Source organism: Triticum urartu, chromosome 3A (assembly GCF_056163025.1).
Source record: "Triticum urartu cultivar PI428250 chromosome 3A, HENAU_Tu73, whole genome shotgun sequence".
Taxonomy (NCBI): domain Eukaryota; kingdom Viridiplantae; phylum Streptophyta; class Magnoliopsida; order Poales; family Poaceae; genus Triticum; species Triticum urartu.
The window spans coordinates 518,811,887-518,815,506 of record NC_141875.1 but is presented as its reverse complement, the minus strand read 5'-3'; positions in this window follow the sequence as shown (position 1 = coordinate 518,815,506).

Here is a 3,620-nt window from a genome sequence, read left to right as displayed (position 1 = left end):
TCTGGCTGAACAGAAACTGGCTTCAGTCGGCCAATTGGAGGAAGAGAACACCAAGATGAAATCTGCCTTGAACGAAGCCAATAAGGAGTGCACACGCTTGAAGAAGGACAACCTCAACCTGTACGAGAAGATGGAAGGCATCGCTCACAGGAGGGACGATCTGGAGAGCTATCTGAGGAGCCTTGCCAAGAAGTTGTTCATCAAGCTTGAAGGTATACATTTTGTTTCGACTGATGTTTTTTTGTCGACTCAGCATACGAAAATTGACTTATCCTTGGATCGTGAATGCAGAGTTTTGCCAGAACTTCGAGGAGGAGACTGGGCGGATTGAGCCAGGTTTGGACCAAATCAATTCTCCCGTGAAAGATGAAACTGCCATGAATCTGCTCCGACTGGAATCTCGCATCGACGGTGTTGTGGACTACTTGGCTCGACTGAAGGTCGCCACATCACGGATCGACACGGCACTTTGGCCATAGGCCACGTTCCAGAATGATCTTGAGTCCCTGATGACTCGACTTAACGAGATCCCTGATCGAGTGCAGGAGTGGAAGAAATCTTCTGCCCGGTGTGGTGCTGATGTGGCTCTGTCTTTGGTTCGTGTCCACTGCAAGGAGGTGCGACAAGATAAGCTGGCAGCAATCAAGGTCGCCAACACCCAGAGGCATGACTTCCGATCTTTTATGGAGACTTTTATTGCTGCAGCCACTCGGATCGCCGACGGGGTTGACCTGGACGAGTTCGTCGAGCCTGCTAGTCCTCCTCCTGCGGAGTGAACAAACTTTTATGCCCCACCTTAAATTTGCCTCGGAATGCCGAGTGATTTTTGTAACCGTTAAACTCTTTCGGGCTGAATGCCCGAGCACTTCGATCTGTGGTCTGGAACCTTTAGGATTTATCTGAACTTGGTTTATCGTTGAATATCTTCATGAATCCTCCGTCGAGTGGAACTCGTTCTTCACTCGAGACAACTTTTGTATTTGTGGCGGAGCTCCGAAGGAGAAGGTGGCAGTCGACCTGCACCTCGTCGTCCTTGCGGAGTGGGATGGATCGCACATTGTATTTGTGGCGAAGCTCCTAAGGAGAAGGTGGCAGTCGACCTGCACCTCGTCGTCCTTGCGGATTGAGATGGCGCACACGTTGTATTTGTGGCGAAGCTCCCAAGGAGAAGGTGGCAGTGGACCTGCACCTCGTCGTCCTTGCGGATCGAGATGGAGCGCACATTGTATTTGTGGCGAAGCTCCCAAGGAGAAGGTGGCAGTCGACCTGCACCTCGTCGTCCTTGCGGATTGGGATGTGTTTCGTACTTAGGCGAGTACTGGACTGCAACTAAGCCCCCGAGTGGGAGGGTCGCTCACCACTCGGTAGGATTTTCAAATACTTAGGCGAGTACTGGACTGCAACTAAGCCCCCGAGTGGGAGGGTCGCTCACCACTCGGTAGGATTTTCAAATATTTAGGCGAGTACTGGACTGAAGCTAAGCCCCCGAGTGGGAGGCTGGCTCACCACTCGGTAGGATTTTCAAATACTTAGGCGAGTACTGGACTGCAGCCAAGCCCCTGAGTGGGAGGGTCGCTCACCACTCGGTAGGATTTTCAAATACTTAGGCGAGTATCGGACTGCAGCCAAGCCCCCAAGTGGGAGGCTGGCTCACCATTCGGTAGGATTTTCAAATACTTAGGCGAGTACTGGACTGCGGCTAAGCCCCCGAGCGAGAGGGTCGCTCACCACTCGGTAGGATTTTAAAATACTTAGGCGAGTACTGGACTGCAGCTAAGCCCCCGAGTGGGAGGGTCGCTCACCACTCAGTAGGATTTTCAAATACTTAGGCGAGTACTGGACTGCAGCTAAGCCCCTGAGTGGGAGGGTCGCTCACCACTCGGTAGGATTTTCAAACACTTAGGCGAAACGGGTTCGCAGCTAAGCCCCCGAGTGAGAGGCTGGCTCGCCACTCGGTAGGAAATTATTTTACAAACTTAGGCGAAACGGATTCGCAACTAAGCCACCCACTGGGGGATTTCTCATGCAAACAAAAACGATAACATCACTGGGAAAATTATAACGCTCTTGTCTTTGATAAATAAACTACAGGAGTTTTTCTTATTACATCTCATCCGAGTGAGAATTCAAGTATAAAAGGGGCGGAGCAGCTCCGCATTCCAGGCTCGTGGCTCATCAATCTGGCGATCGACATTATAAAGGTGATACGCTCCATTGTGGAGGACTCTGGTGACTATGAAGGGACCTTCCCAAGTAGGAGCGAGTTTGTGTGGTTTCTGCTGATCCACTCGGAGGACCAAGTCTCCTTCTTGGAAGGCTTGACTCTTCACATTTCTGGCATGGAATCGACGCAAGTCTTGCTGATAGATGGTCAATCAGATCATGGCCATTTCTCTTTCTTCTTCCAGGAGGTCGACTGCGTCCTGCCGGGCTTGCTTTGCTTCATCTTCAGAGTAGAGCTCGACTTGGGGTGCGTTGTGAAGCAGGTCACTCGGCAAAACTGCTTCGGCTCCGTAGACCAGAAAGAATGGGGTTCTTCCAGTAGATCAGTTCGGGGTTGTCCTCAATCCCCAAAGAACTGATGGAAGCTCATCTACCCATGCACCTGCTGCGTGCTTGAGATCGCGCATCAGTCGGGGTTTCAGTCCTTTGAGAATTAAGCCGTTTGATCTTTCCGCTTGTCCATTCGACTGGGGGTGAGCGACTGAAGCGTAGTCGACTCGTGTGCCTTGAGAGGCGCAGAAGACTCTGAATTTGTCAAAATCGAAGTTTGACCCATTGTCAGTGATGATGCTATGCGGAACTCCATATCTGAATATCAACTCTCTGATGAAACTGATAGCAGTGCAAGCATCAAGATTCTTGATAGGCTTAGCTTCGATCCATTTGGTGAACTTGTCGACTGCCACTAGCACATGAGTGAAACCACTTCTGCCCGTTCTTAGTGGTCCAACCATGTCCAGTCCCCAAACAGCGAAGGGCCAGACGAGTGGAATGGTTTTCAGGGCTGACGCGGGTTTGTGCGACATATTGGAGTAAAACTGACATCCTTCACATTTGTCGACTATCTCTTTCGCCATTTCATTCGCCCTTGGCCAGTAGAATCCCGCTCGGTATGCTTTAGCCACAATGGTCCGAGAGGACGCATTATGACCACAGGTCCCCGAGTGGATATCATCAAGGATTATCTGACCTTCTTCTGGTGTTATACACTTCTGACTGACTCCAGTCGCACTTTCTCTATACAAGTGTCCTTTTATGACTGTAAAGGCCTTGGATCGATGGACGATCTGTCGAGCCTCTTCTTCGTCTTCTGGGAGTTATTTCCTTAGGATGTACGCGATGTACGGTACCGTCCAGTCGGGAGTGATGACCAAAACTTCCATGATCAGGTCGACCACAGCTGGAACTTCAACTTCAATCGGATCTGTGGCACTTTTTGGCTGCGGGGCTTCTTCAGTGAAGGGATCCTCCTGAATTGATGGTGTGTGGATGTGTTCCAAAAACACATTGCTGGGGATGGCTTCTCTTTTGGAACCTATTTTCGCCAAATCATCAGCTGCTTGATTTTTCAGTCGGGGTATGTGATGAAATTCTAACCCCTCGAATTTCTTCTCCAG